Consider the following 14,956-nt stretch of genomic DNA (forward strand, 5'->3'; position numbering starts at 1 on the left):
CTTTTGCCACTGGATTTACTGATACTCTTTGTCAAAGATGAGTTGGGGTTTATTTCTGGGGTCTCTACTCTGTTCCATTGGTTCTCATGTCTGTCTTTGTGCCAATACCATGCTGCTTTGATTATTACAGCTTTGTAATATATTTTGGGGTCAGGAAGTGAGATTTCCCCTATTCCACTCTTCTTGCACAGAATGGCTTTGGCAATACAGGATCTTTTATGATTCCAGACAAATTCTATGATTGTCTTTTTGAGACTAGATCTGTGAAGAATGTCTCTTGTAATTTTATAGGGATTGCATTAAATATGTAGATTAATTTGGCTAGGATTGCCATTTTGATTATATTGATTCTGCCAGTCCAGGAACATGGGATGTCCTTCCACTTTTTTGTGTCCTTTTTAAAGTTTTCATAGTTTTCCTTATAGAGATCTTTGACTTCCTTGGTTAGTTTTATTCCTAGGTATCTTATACTTCTCGTGGCTCTGGTAAATGGAATTACTTTCTCCAGTTCTGTCTCTGCCTGCTTATTGTTTGTATATAGAAATGCTATAGAATTTTGTAAGTTTCTTTTGTATATGGCCACTTTACTGTATGCATTTATTACTTCTAGAAGATTTTCATGGATACTATTGGGTCTTCTATGTATACAGTCATGCACTCTGCAAAGGGAAATAATTTCAGCTCTTCTTTTGCTATTGGAATGCCTTTTATTTCCTTCTCTTGTCTGATCACATTGGCTAGGACTTCCAGCACTATATTGAATAGGAGTGGAGAAAGTGTCAGCCTTGTCCTGTGCCAGTTTTTAGTGGAAAAGCTTTCAGCTTTTCCCCATTCAGTATAATGTTAGCTATAGGCTTTTTATAGATTGCTTTTACTATGCTGAGAAACAATCCTTCTATGCCAATTTAACTGAGAGTCTTAATCATGAAAGGATGTAGCATTTTGTCAAAAGATTTTGTACATCAATTGAAATAATCATATGGTTTTTTATCTTTCTTTTGTTAATATGGTGTATTACATTTATGGTTTTGCATATGTTGAACCACCCTTGTATCCCTGGAATAAAGCCTACCTGGTTGTGATGAATAATCTTTTTTATATGCTGTTGAATACAGTTAGCAAGTATCTTGTTGAGAATTTTTGCATCTATACTCATCAAAGATATAGGTCTCTAGTTTTCCTTTTTTGTCAAATCCTTATCCATTTTGGGAATGAGGGTAATTGAGGCTTCATAGAATGAATTTGGAAGGGTTCCTTCCTTTTGGATCTCTAGAAACTGTATGAGTAGGATGGGGGTTACCTCTTCTTTATTTTTTTTTATTATTATTATTTTTTGAGAGGTTTTTGCTATAGGGCACGTGCGCTTGCCAGACAGACAGAGACATAGAGACAGAAATTGAGAAATCACCCCCCAGGGGGGATGGTCATGCCACAATCCCTTCTCCATTATCCTCTCAGGATCTTGGGCACTCACGCACACGTGCCTGGCGTGAGTTTTAAGCCACTGGGTCTGGTACGTGAACTGCGGTCGACTACGTGGGATTCCAGTGACATAGCCATTATGCTAACTGCTGGTTCCCGGAGTTACCTCTTCTTTAAAAGTTTTGTAAAATTCAGCAGTGAAGCCATGGGACCTGGACTTTTTTTGTTGGGAGGTTATTTATTGCTGATTCAATCTCATTGCTTGTTATAGGTCTACTTGGGCTTTCAACGTCCTCTTGAGTCAATCTTGGTATATTATACATCTCCAGAAATTTGTCCATCTCATCCATGTTTTCTTGTTTGTTGGTGTATAGTCACTCATAGTATCCTCTAATGATGCTTTGTATTTCTGTTATATCTGTTGTAATGTTGCCTGATTCATTGAAAATTTGATGCATCTAGTTCCTTTTTTCTCTTCTTAATTGGTTTAGCTAATGGCATGTCAATCTAGTTTATCTTTTCAAAGAAACAGCTTTTGCTTTGATTTATTTTCTGTATAATTTGCTTACTTTCTATTTCATTTATTTCTGCTTGAATCTTTAGTATTTCTTTTCTCCTGGCATTTTTTGGATTTTTTTCATTGCTGTTTTTCCAATTCCCTGAGGCATGATGTTAGGTTGTCCTTCTGCCACCTTTCCATCTTTTTCTTGTGTGCACTAATTACTATGAACTTCCTTCTTATGACAGCTTCTGCCATGTCCCATAAATTATGGAAATGTGTGTACTCATCATCATTTATTTCCATGAATCTTTTGATTTTTGTCCTAATCTCTCCAGTAGTCTTGAAGTCATTCATAAGTAGGTTATTTAGTTTCCATGTATTTGTGTATTTTCAAGGGTTTTTCTTGAGGTTAATATCAAATTTAATTCCATCATGGTTGGAGAAGATGCTGGATATAGTTTCTATGCCTTTGAATATGTATGCTAGTTTTGTGCCCTATGATGTGGTCAGTCTTTGGGAAAGTACCATGTGGGGCTGAGAAAAATGTGTATTTTTTGTTTTCTAGGTGGAAAGTTTTATAGATGTCTATCAAGTCCATCTGATTTATGGTATCATTTAGGTCCTGGATCTCTTTTTTTTTGTCTCATTGACCTGTCTAAAGGAGATAATGGGGTGTTGAGATCTCCAAGAATTATTGTGTTACATACAGTCTATCTCTCCTTTTAGATCTCTCAGTCACCCACCTATGTGGGTGTTCCTAAGTTTGGTGCATAGATGTTTATAAGTGTTATATCCTCTTGGTGAATTAGCCCTTGTACTACTATATAATGCTCTTCTTTGTCTCTTCTTATGGAAAGGTTGCTTTTCTATCTGACCTTGAATAAGATACTTATTTCTTATGATTGGGAAGGAAATATTAAAGTAGTACATTTTGCTGGGTGTAAAACCAGCATATTTTTTTCTGAAACAGTTGAGATATTCAGTTTATGTGTTCTAGTCCTCTCATTTGTAAAGTAGACAAGATGTTTGAGAGGTGCTTTGGGAACTTTTAGCCTGGTGCCTGCAGCTTTCTCCCGCTATTTTTCTGGGTTTTTCAACTGTGTTTTGCTTTTGGGGAGATTAAAGTGATGCACTGAGCAGTAGAAAAAATGTCTCCTCTTAAGTACTATGATTGAGACAGAAGTAGGAACACTGGGAAAAAGGACTAGATGCAGAGAGAGGGAGAAAGAGATGAGGCCAAGACATTTCACAGGCATTTTGACCTAGAAAGAATTAGATTAGTGACCTCAGACCTTTTTTCTGATGTTTGAACTCCATAAAAGAATTTCAAAAGACTTTTTGAATTGACATTTAAAATTTTTTATCATAAATTTAAATAGTTGCAAAGAATATATTAGATGATGTACTAAATATCATACTCATGATTAAAATATATTTTCATCTAAACTTTGAAGCTGCAGATTTAGCTCATTAAATTTATAGAGAGTGTCCATCATACAAATTAATTGGCAAAGCAAGACCTTATTGTTAAATCATTCTGCCAATTTGGACTTCCTTTCTGTCAGAAAAAAAAAAACTTATTTCATTTTTTTTACTCAAATAAATGTGTTAATATGTGACCCTTTGGGACTTTCTTGCATCTGGGTTATAATTCTAAGAAATTAAGGAAGGAAATAAGGGAGAGAAGACAAGAAAGTTGGCACAGAGAGTTGTTAAGAGTTTCCCACCTCCTTTCAGTATTTCCTTCTGAAGATCTCTTGCTATGTTGTCCAAAGACTGAACCTCAGGAGAAAACCATGGAGGATTTCACACCCCAGGAAAATGTACCTGAGTAAGGCTGTGTGGTAGGTAAAGACTAGAGTAGATATCCTATTCTTTGCAAAGTAGGAAAAACCTATTGAGGGAAAAAGTCCTTGTGGCATGATCTTAAGCAGATTAATTTCAGGAAAGAATACATGCTGAGACTAAAATTTGGCAATTGATTTACCAAAACTGTTTCTTGTCTTTTCTTTTCTTTCCTTTTTTTTTCTCTTTCTTTTTTTCCCTTTTTTTTCTTTTTAAAGGTTTTTGCCATAGGGCATGTTTACTCACTGGAGAGAGACACAGAAAGACAGTGAGAAGGAAAGTGAGAAATCATTTTCTATGGAAGATGGCCATGCTGCAATCTCTTCTTCATTTTCCTCCTGGTATTTGGACATGCACACACATGCACCTGGAGTGATTTTCAAGCTTCCAGGTCCAGTACTTGAATCGTAGTTGGCCATGTGGGAGTCCAGCACCTTAACCACTGTGCCACCTGCTGGATCCACCACAATTATTTCTGCCTGTGTACTTCTTGGAAAGTTTTCATGCACCAGGGCACATGCATCTATGCTGTAGTTTGAAGATATCTCAGCTACTTCAATTCCATCATGTTTACTTCAATTTGTCCCAGTGCATCTTGAATTAGTGAACTGAGTGGCAGAGATCAGAACGGTTTCCTGTTTCTGAATTCTTTCAACTACTGCATCCATCACCATTCCAGGTGGTCACAGGCCAGAAACTGAAATGGATGGGATGAAGCACTGGGTTCACATGGAATTAACCAAGTTCAGCAGAGTGTGACTGTTTTCCTTGTAAACACCACATTGTTAATCAGATTTTTTTTTATGTCACAAAACATGTCTTGATTTTCTTTTTTTCTTTCTGAAAAAAAAAAAAAAAGAAGCTTCCTTTATTCTAAGTCCCACTGGGAAGGAGGGAAACACAGCTCCTCTTTTCCATGCAGTTCTTGCCATTGAACAGCAGTACATTTGGGAACTTTTAGCCTGGTGCCTGCAGCTTTCTCCTGCAAGCAACTCTTTTGTGCACAGGAGTTGTTTGCATTTGGTATGCTTAGAGGGAGCTACACTGAACAACAGATAGATCTCTTTCTTCGATCATGTTTCCACACACCACTGGAGTGTGGTGGGGGTGTGCCATCAGCACAAGATTGTCAGGCCAATTGCATTTTCCCCACAGGCACAAATTTGCATGGAAATTGCTGCTCTGTGTTGTCAGGACTCTTCCAAACACTTCTCCTGAAGAATTATACCCAGTATGAGAGTTTGCCCTCTGGGCTGTATCTCTGTTGGACCAGGAAAGTGAAATTTCTCCATGAGAAAAGACTTGCCTCAGAGTCTTCAGAGGCAATGGAATTACCCTCATAACACTCTAGTAGATTTTATCTGTCTCTGAAGTTGTCTGTGTAAATGTTTTGAATGCTGAAATGGTGGGGGAGACAGTTAGGGTCTTGATCTTGACTTGATCTTGACCTAATGACTAGAGAAAGTGTTAAAATATTTCCTTAAATTCTCATTCTCCTCTATTGGCCACACAGATGTTGCCTGTGGCCCAGGGTTGGAGGAGGAGCAAATTGGGAGTACAGAAGGAGAGAATTCTAGGCAAATGGTGCAGGAAACCCCACTCCCATCTAAGGGATCTACTCCCTTTCCTTGATGGGACCTCCCATCTGCTTTGGGGCCCCTAGCCTCTCCTTTCTGCTACCATCAAACTTGCTTTTAGGAAAACACTGACTTGAATAGTGACTATTCCGTATGGATTGGAGTTTGCTGAAGCTTTTCCTGAACACAGACTTGAGCACCTCCATGGCGGGATGAAAAACTTGGTCTGAGATTTCAGTCATATTGTATCGGTGGGGACATTTTTAGTTTTTATTTTATTGTAGTTTTTGGGCAATCTAAGTATTTAAGTAACTGCCTTCTTTCTTGATGTATGATTGGCCCTATTTTTAATATCTTAGTCCCACGCTATACCAAAAATTGTGATAAATGCAGGAAGTGAGGGCTGAAAAATCTAGTGTAGGAGAGAGTTGGGTTATTGACTTGAGCTGGATAAATATCTACAAGTTCCCTCAGAGAGTGTCCAGTTGGGACAGGGTTCCTCAAACAGGGATTAACCACCAGGAGACCAAAAATGGCTCCAGGTACTGCTGTCTACTGACTCAAAAGCATGAGATGTGAAGTGTTAGCAGTTTTATATTTGTGAAGAAGAGCCAAGGGCATAAGGAGAGTGGAATGTTTGAGCAGGGAAACTGACAGGGCTTTTCACTTCCAGAATTTAAAGAGAAAAGATAGCCTATGTATGAGGAGATGTCTAATAGGAATAAAAAATATATTCAATTCAAGGTTGAGATTTTCAAATATTAACATAAATGCTCATGGGGACAGAGGAGTCTACTAAGTGCCTTTTAATGCAATGTTTACAAGTTTTATTCATTTTGATTTTTTGTAAATTGCTTTGTTTGATTTGGAGGATTGGGACTTTTTATATAATCACTATAATGAAATTTTGGTAAGAGGATGGATGGCATTAGAAGAGGGAGCAAGGGTTTGGACTGAAGGAATTAGAATGATGTGAGTCATAACAAAAGAAGAGAAGGGAGAGGAAAAGCCAAGGGCAAAGAGCAGAGGCTGAAGTGAGAGCATAATATAAAGGAATAATCTAATGACAGGAAATAGAAGCTGATGTCAAGCCTAGAGCCGAAAGCATGGGTTGCAAACTGGCAGTCTTATCTGCAGGTCTGTTGTCAAGGGCATATTTTACTTGACTTACATAATTTAAAAATAAATTAAAATTGTCTATTACATTTAAAAGCTCAGAGATTTCACATAAAATTTGGGCTTTTGAGTTCTCTGGAAAGAAATCAGTGGAGCTAGCAACACGGACCACAATCCTGTACGGTAATAATTGGATTCAACTGAGTGGTGTCTTGGTTCTTCTTTTAGGGCAGGTACTCTTCAGTGCACGCACACTCTTGATTCTTTCGCTCACAGCCACCTCCCTCATTTGCATCACCTGCTCTGTGTGGACACTTTGTAAACATTGAACAAAGACTGTCTTAGCTGGAGAAGAGAGGCTGGCCCATTGCTGGCTTCCTAAGGGAAATGTTGGCTCACATGGTTTTTGTTAACTCCTATGGCCATCAGCTGAGAGTAGCCCTGTGACGGTTTATGGAGTTCAGAGCATGCTAACACAAAATCTTGGCACTTGAGAAAACAGTAAAAGCAGGAAGCCATTCACCATCCCTTTGTTTTCTCTCCTGAAGTACCTTATAAACCTTTGTTCCAGAGATGTCTTCCATATACTTAGAGAGAATGAATATACTTATCCTTAAATATACAGAAACACAGAGAGGAATCTGAACAAGTAGGTCTAGCTAAGGTCCCCCTGTTTATCACCATTAGATCATACCCTGTTTGAACAACCATATGTCTGTATAACTATTGACTCCTCAACAAACCTAAGCATAAAAATAGATAGGTTTGGGACTAGCAGATGGCATAGTAGTTATGTCACTGGACTCCCACATGGCCGACCATAGTTTGAGTCCCAGCCCCAGTGGCTTCAAAATCATGCTGGGCATGTGCATACTCAAGATCCCAGGAGGAGAATGGAGGAGAAGGGACTGCATTGTGGCCATCCCTCCTGGGGGGTGGTTTCTCACTTTCACTCCCACAGTGTCTATCTTTCTTTGGTGAGCACATGTGCCGTAAGGTAAAAATTTCTAAAAAAAGACAGGTTTTTCTGCTTATATGTGTCTTCATTTTCCAATGAAGGCTTTCATGTCATACAAAAGTTGTTAAATCAATTTGTATGTTTCTCTCTTGTTAATCTGTCTTGTGTTATAAATGTCTAAGTTATGAATCTAGCAATGGGTAAGGACAGAAATCTTTCCTTTCCTACATATACATATGATAGTGGAGCCTAAGGAAAGCTAAGAAAATGGGTCATGACATCAGAGAGGGCCCATATAGACAGTAGTCACAAGTTCTGTTGAACATGCTAAAGTTAAAAATTTGGAAATGGTGCTTAAGAAAAAGGGATTTACTAACCTTAAGCCAAATCACAAAAATAATGATTTTTATAATAATTCGATGTACTAATAAAGCTATGGAAAGTTATGTCCTGTACTTTAAATAGTTCTGAAAGTACTAGAAAAGTAAATATGTCAATAATGCAGTATTCCAGGAAGATAATTCACTAAGAACACATAGAAATGATGAGGCGTCAACTCAAACCCTGTGTCTTGTTTACTTAGGTATTTTATTCTCATGTTCATGGTACTGTGGGTTCCATGCTTTGGCATACTTAATGTTTTAAATAAACATATTCCTATATCTCTGTATAACAAGGTAGTTTAGTCCTACCTTACAGCAAGGCTATGGAAGTTGTGATTTTCTTCTTAATGGTATAAGAGGCATTATGGGCACTGAGATTGACCTGTCTGGGATTAGAATTCAGACCCTGTCTTTGCAGCTTATTAGCTGTTAAATCTTGGAGATAGGACCTAAATTCTTTAAGATAATTTCTAAAATAAAAATAATAATACAGAATACACCAGACTTTGGGATTGAAGAGTAAATATATAAGGCACATAGTATAATGTGCAGGACCTAGTTAATTTCAATAAATGGTAGCTTTTATTTATAATAGTGATGATTTGTATTACTCCTCCTAAAACTGCTTTTGGAAGATCCCACCTTCTCTGGGTCAAATTCATTATGAACCTATCAAGCTGTGTAGCATCTGGATAAGGCTGTCGGCAAAATACACAGATACATGATTGCTGTCACCACTTTCCTCTCTCTCTACACCATCTCACCTTTGTGAAACATCCATAAAACCTGTGTTTACTGAGAAACCCTGGTGGGTGAAAATAGTGAAAGGAAAGGCTAAAATGGATGGCTAGCACCAGATTAGAAGTACCAAAAAAAAAAAAAAAAAGAGGCTATTTACAGAGACTGAGCCTGGTGGAGAAGTAATTTACCTCCAGGCAGGAGAGAGTTGAGAGGCCTAGACTTCAAGCTGTGGTCTTGCAGATTGTGCTAGGGGAGCAATGGATTGCCTGCCTTACTGTTGACCTTCTGCCACAGCCTAGAGGCTAAATGAGTCTAATTAAGCAAATAAGCAGGCAAGCAAACAAACATTACAGCCTAGGGGAGCTGTGAGGGAACCAACTGGTTTGAGAGCTTTAAAAAGGTGGGCAGGAGGGAGCTGCTCAGTGACTAGGGAAATGGCAGTGGCCACTGCTTTGGCCTGCAGTGGCTGCTTACATGTTCTTCAGTCTTGGCAGTGACTGGTTAAAGGGCAGCAAGATGGCAACATCCAAGCTAATGACACCTGGTGGAGGAGAGCCTGCCCTGTGAGAGTAGCTCAGTTCAGAGCAAGGAAGCTGTGGTGTGTGTTGGCGAAGGGAGCCTTTGCTGGACTCCTCAGAGCTCAGAGCAGAAATTCCTTTTAGTGGTAGTTTACTTTCTTTTAATAAAACGTCTTTGTAATTCCTCCAGTAGTCTAGTGAATAAAGGAGTTAGTTACTAGGCTTTCTAAGTTATTAAGCTTACTTATTAGTTCATCTAAATTTCCTGAGGTTTCTGAGTGGGACTTAAAATGTTGAGCTGCTGACCTGATCTGCTAGAAGGTGCACTGAGAACCAAGGACAGGTACTAGAGAGGACATGCTTTTGACTTTGTATCAAATTATGAGAGGTCAGGTGAGCCCTACTACCTGCCCAAATGAAAAAAAAAAGATATAAATAAATATATTAATAATTTTCTACTTCTCTATCTTGGTAGCAAGTTAAATGTATCAGATTCAGATCTTGGGTCCAAAGCATGATTTTTAGACTTCTGCATTCTTCTATGCCTGTCTCTATAAGCTGTTCAGAGTCCTGGCTCTGCAGATATTCTTAGTTTGCCCCTTCATGTTCACTCTTCATATTTGCCCACCCTACTCTGCACTCTGAGATGCTGTCTTATCTGGAATGTGACAGTTGGGCTCTTCCCTTTCCCTCTGCTGTATCTGGCCAACGAAGAGACTCTGCAAGAGAATTTAGAATTTACCCTATAGTTCCTTCACTTTCTAGCCATGTGCTGGCATTGTTCCTCAGTTAAGGCTGCAACTTCTGTCTGGTAGCCCTTTCTTACAGCGACATCTACAGCCGACAACTTTCTGGGTCAGAGCCTTTGAGGAAAGGTGGTTGCCTTTCCTACCTCTTGGTCGTTCCTGCTCCCTGTTGTAGCTTCAGAGGACATTATTCCCTTAATTCTGCCCCCTCTTTCTTTCTTTTTCTTTTTTTTTAAAGAATTATTTTTATTTAGCTTTATTTATCCATTTATTTATTCTTTTTATTTTATTTTATTTTATTTTTATTAGCCCAGAGAGGGACAGAGTGTGAGAGAAAGAGAGGGAAAATGAGAAAGCAAGTTGCCAGGTCCTGGACTCGAACCTCAGTCGGTAATCTGGGAGTCCAGCATCCTTAACCACCACACTACCTGCTGGCCCCCTACCCCTTCTTTTGAAAGTGATCCCTCCCAATGCTTCTCTAATTGCTCTTCTCCAGATCTGATTGGATATTCACATGCCAGTCTTAGTGTTCTCATCCTGAGGGTTGAGAATGAACTACTGCTCTCCCACTACTCTCCACTGTACAGTCTCCTTCTCCTGGTCTAGCTTTTTTCATCTAGTCCTGTCCCCTGCCCCTTCCCAGTTGAATAACACAGGTGGAGCAAGAGCTTTGATACCCACAAGGTGACTTCTGAAAGTGCCCTGACTTTTAAATGAAGGTCTGTAAGATGAAGCTGAATAGTTAAATGATTTTTCTTTTTTTTTTGGAGAGGTTTTTGCTATAGGGCGCGTGCGCTCACCAGACAGAGAGAGACAGAGAAATAGAAAGTGAGAAATCACCCCCAGGGGGGATGGCCATGCTGCAATCCCTTCTCCTCCGTTCTCCTCTCGGGATCCTGGGCATGCACACACACACACCCGGTGTGAGTTTTAAGCCACCGGGTCCGGGACGTGAACCGCAGTCGACTACATGGGAGTCCAGTGACATAGCCATTATGCTAACTGCTGGTCCCGTTAAATGATTTTTCTAACAAATCTGAAGCATTTAGAGAAATCACAAGCATATTGTGTTTTACATAACCCTGATTTGGTATACTACTTGTTTCTGAAATATTTTCCTAAAATTTGTAGAATGGAATAAAAACGTGTAATAAGCATGTTTATAAATATGTGTGTCTAGCAATTTATTATAGTATGTAGTATGCATAGCTCATTCCAGGTGTGTGCACTCTTAGTCAGTCAAAGCTAATAGGGTAGACTGTCCTGTACTTTCTTAGCTAAAGAGCATTAGCTCTCCATACTGTAAATACACTTAACAATAAGTCCTCTATCTTCTTACATTGAGTGTAGTGTCTTCCTTAATATACATGTTTATTTTTAGAAAATTATTATTATTATTTTAGGTTTCTGCCGTAAGACATTTATACTCACTGGATAGAGATGGAGAGAAACAGAGGGAAAATGAGAAATCACCTCCCGGGGAGTGGAGGGGTGACCATGCTTCAATCCCTTCTCCATTCTCCTCTTGGGATTTTAGGTATGCATGCACATGTTCCTGGTGTGATTTTCTGTCCTGGCCTGCGGGAACTTATCGGGCAGGGAAACTCGAGCGAGGGGGCGGAGGTCTGCAACCGGCGCAGCGTCTCAGCATGGGAGTGAAAGAAGTATCACAGCTCACACAGTGTCACAGCTCTTGATGGTATGAAGGTTTCGCTCATTTATTGAGGGCTAGAGCGCTTTCTTATATACACAAGGCAGAGGGAGGCAGGCGGGGTTTACAGCGGACCTAACTGAGGACCTGTCAGTTCTGTCTGAATCAGGTCTGCGTTCCTGGTGTCTGTGTCAAGGTCGCACCCGCCATTTTAAGCAGTGAAGGTCATGGCAGCCATTTTGATGTGGGCGGCTCCCCACAATTTTCAAGCTGCCAGATCTGGGTCATATGGGAGTCCAGTGCCTTAACCACCATGCCACCTGCTGTCCCCTATTTTTGGCCATTTAACCTAAAGAATACTTTTGATCCTTAATGGCTGCCATAAAGCCACTAAGGGATAGTTCTGAACTTGCTGCAAGGAAATATGAGAGGGACCAGCAGTTAGCATAATGGCTATGTGACTGGACTCCCATGTAGTTGACCTGGGTTCGCATCCTGGACTTGGTGGCTTAAAACTCACGCTGGGCGCATGTGCGTGCGTGCCCAAGATCCTGAGAGGAGAACGGAGGAGAAGGGATTGCGGCATGGTCATCCCCTCTGGGGGTGATTTCTCACTTTCTGTTTCTATGTCTTTCTCTGTCTGTCTGACAAGACTTTCTGTCTCTCTCTGTCTCTCTCTGTCTGGCGAGCGCACGCACCATGTAGCAAAAACCTCTCAAAAAAAAAAAAAAAAAAAGAACATCTTGAATGTATGTGATTGGAGGAAATTTCAGGAAAGAGATTGGGGAAAGAATAGATTAGGAGGAACAGTAGATTAGGAATGTGTGGAAGAACACTGCATTTTGAGTAGCATCACAAACTTCCATGTAACCTGGAGGGTCATCAAAAATGGTAGGTATGATGGTTAGAAGAAAGAAGGCGGGAAGCCCGTAATGACTTGGAGAGAACTGAAGAGGACCGATAAGATTCTGCCTGTGGATACCAACCCTGGGACTAACTTGAAGATGTCATGGGTGTGCAAGGAGTCTCTGCTCTAAGCATCTGACTCTGTGGCTTGCCTATTTCTAACACTGTACTCACTCTCTGTGCTTAAGGGGCTCCAGGAGTCATTTCTCTTCTGCTCTCTGTAACAATTACCCTGAATATGCCTTGATAAATGAAACAAAGGAAAGAAATACAATTTCTGTCCAAAGTTTCCCCAACAATACAGCTACAGCTTTGTGAAAGAGGCCAGAATATGCAGCTGTCATGCATTCATCAAATTTAGGACTCTCCCAAGTATTAAATCAATCCTGTCAAAGCAGTTTTATTGCTGACGGACGAAGGGATTGAAGTACATGCCTAGCTTTAAAAGGGTTTGCCATTTGGAGTAGAAAACATGCTGTGAGGCCCAGTGGCTTGGTGTCATTCTTTCTGAGCCCAGTAGTGTTTACTGATTGAGTAGGCTCCAATTCTGTTGCTTCTGGGCTTACTTTGTTGCATTGTGCTATTTTAAAAGCATTCTATTTTTTATGATCTTAAGATAAAATTCAGAACATTGTCATGTTTCTGGTGAGTTATAAAGACTCATGATTATTCACGCAAAATCAGTAATATTCAGATTCATGCTTTCTCCAGCTTAGTCTTTTGTTGACTGTAGAAGAAGGAATAGTTTCTGGGTTTAACTTTATTATAAGAAATTATCTTACTGTTTCTCTAATTAGCTGTTTGGGTGACCAATGGGCTCCCTCATCTTGATTGTTTATTGTTGAAATTTAAGTGGAAATAAAATTTAGAAAGTAGGCTCCATATCCTAGTGGTTAAGGGAGCTAGATCCCACATAGCTGAGAGTGGTTCAAATCCTGACCCCGGTGGCTTGTAAAAACACACAAGATATGTGTATGTGCATGCCCCAAATCCCAATAGAATAGAAAAAAGGTGGAAAAGAAAAGTAGCATAATCACATCCCATTAGGAAGTATCTTCTCCCTCTGTCTCTTTCTCTCTGTCTCTCTCTGATGAGCACATGTGCTGCCTAACAATTTAAAAAAAGAAAAGAAAAATGAGGAGGAAAAAAACAGGCTCCATTTTATTGGGTCGTCGGGAAAATCATGACATATTTTTCTGTGCAAAACTGCATCATGACTTTACAGGCAACCCAATATATAAAAAGATGACTGCCACTGGAAAGGGATATGTTGTGTTTATTTTCTGGAGGCCATGATGGGTTTACCTTGACCTACTTACTTTCTTGATCTAGTCATCATGTAATAAGTGGCTGGAATTCATGAATTCATCTGGAACATGTGAAAAGCAGTTTCTTGAGCACAGTGGCTCAACTAAGCTAAGCAGCTACAAGAACCCTGCTGTGTTCCCATCATATCCTGTGTCTCTAAGCAAAGCCTCTGCAGTATTTGTATTTTCTAGGGATTGGCAAACTGAGTAGAACTAAGCAGCCAGAAACCAATGATCACTTTTCCTTATGGAATGACTTTCTCTTTTCAAATTTACTGTCTTTGTAATGGCCTTCAATGTACTTACTGAAGGAATTTTAATGTGAGACAGTTTGGGTGAATGAGCAGAATTACCCAGTGTGAGAAGAATTCTCAGGGAATATTTTCCCATTTTGGAGGTGTTACTTAGATTAGTTCTAAAACTATTCAAAGAAGCTGAGAGATTTAACCCCTGTACACTCTCTAACCACAGAAGCAAACTTTCAGATTTGAGAACACTAGAAGGTACTTGCAGCTCCCTAGAGATAGCTAGAGCTAATGAGTTTAAGTGGAAATGGACGAGGGAGAGGGTCTTCTCATTGGAGAAACTGGTAGACACTGAAATGAGCTACAACAGAAAACAATGGAGTTTCTCATTTTAAAGATCTTTAAAAATAAAGATAGAGCCCTAAGGATTCTAGAAAGTATTTAGTTCATAGGCATAAAGGAATGGACTAGAGCAGAATTTTTAAATTGGTGCCTAGCTAGCTGCTTTTCAGGGTGGGTTGGGAGAGGGCCAACCTGAGGAGTTGGCAAGCGGGTGGGATAGCATTGCCTCATCTCTGAAGCATGTGCTACCAAACCTGGGCAAGAGATGCAACCTTCATCTGTTTACTTAATCCACATTTCAAAGTCAGACATGAGATGATTAGGAAGCAAATGATGGCTGAAAACCATTGAAAACATTTACCTTAAAACAGGTATTTATTTTTTAGATAGTGTGGCTAAAAGACCTCCTATTAACTGCAGTGCAAGTACATTAGTAGGCACCTAGTTAATATTTGTTGAATGAATGGATGCGAAAGAGAACAAGTACAGCAAACACATGTTACTTGAATGCTATAGGTGGAAGAAGCATTGAATGTATTTATTATACTTTTTCTGGAAAGGACCAGATAGTAAATATTTCTGGCTTTGTGCATCATACTATCAATGTGGCAATGGCTCATCTCTGTCACTGTATCAAAACAGTCATAAATGATACTTAAGTGAATGGATGTGACTGTGTTCCAATAAAACTTTATTT

This window comes from Tupaia chinensis, unplaced genomic scaffold (genome assembly GCF_000334495.1).
Source record: "Tupaia chinensis unplaced genomic scaffold, TupChi_1.0 Scaffold000322_1, whole genome shotgun sequence".
NCBI classification, from domain to species: Eukaryota; Metazoa; Chordata; class Mammalia; order Scandentia; family Tupaiidae; genus Tupaia; species Tupaia belangeri.